This window comes from Kogia breviceps, chromosome 8 (assembly GCF_026419965.1).
Source record: "Kogia breviceps isolate mKogBre1 chromosome 8, mKogBre1 haplotype 1, whole genome shotgun sequence".
In the NCBI taxonomy this organism is placed as follows: Eukaryota; Metazoa; Chordata; class Mammalia; order Artiodactyla; family Physeteridae; genus Kogia; species Kogia breviceps.
Window position 1 is genome coordinate 111,359,747 of NC_081317.1, and position 661 is coordinate 111,360,407.

Consider the following 661-nt stretch of genomic DNA (forward strand, 5'->3'; position numbering starts at 1 on the left):
CAGAGGTACTGTGACTTGCTTGTCTCCCCATAACTACTATTGGGGCAATATATGTAAGGAGCTTAGAACAGTGCATGTGCTCAGCAAAAAACAGCTATACTGTAAATGACAGAGGTAAGCTGTGAACCACGTGGTTGCTCAACTCTACAACCCTTCGGCCTCAGAAGAGCCCTCTTAGGCACCAGGCATTCAGTCCAAGAGGTGAGGCAAGGATTGTGGCTCTGGCTTCCTTCCCAGCTCAGCCAGAGTCTACAGAATGGGGAGTTAGGGGCTCCAGAAGCTACTGTTAGGGTGTGCTTGATCCTACAGCAGGTGGCATCCTGTGGTGGGTATGTTGTTCCCAGAAGAGGCCAGGTACAGAAAGAGGGAGACCAGAAGGCCCCGGGGGGATGGAAACACCATCCCCTCAAACCTCATCCCCCCTCCAGGGCTCCTCTGTGCTGAGCACCCTCAGTAGCCCAGACTTTCCAGCCTTCCTCTCCTCACTTCCTGCCCTAGCCGGTTCAGTAGAAGGGCCACGGGTACTGCTCCAGCTGGATCAGCAGGACACAACCTGGGGAGGGACTGGGCCTGTCTCCCTGTGCTGGCCAAGACCTCCCCAGGGCCCTCTCAGCTATGGTCCCTGGTGCGTGCCATCCGGAACAGTTCCCCCAAACTTTCC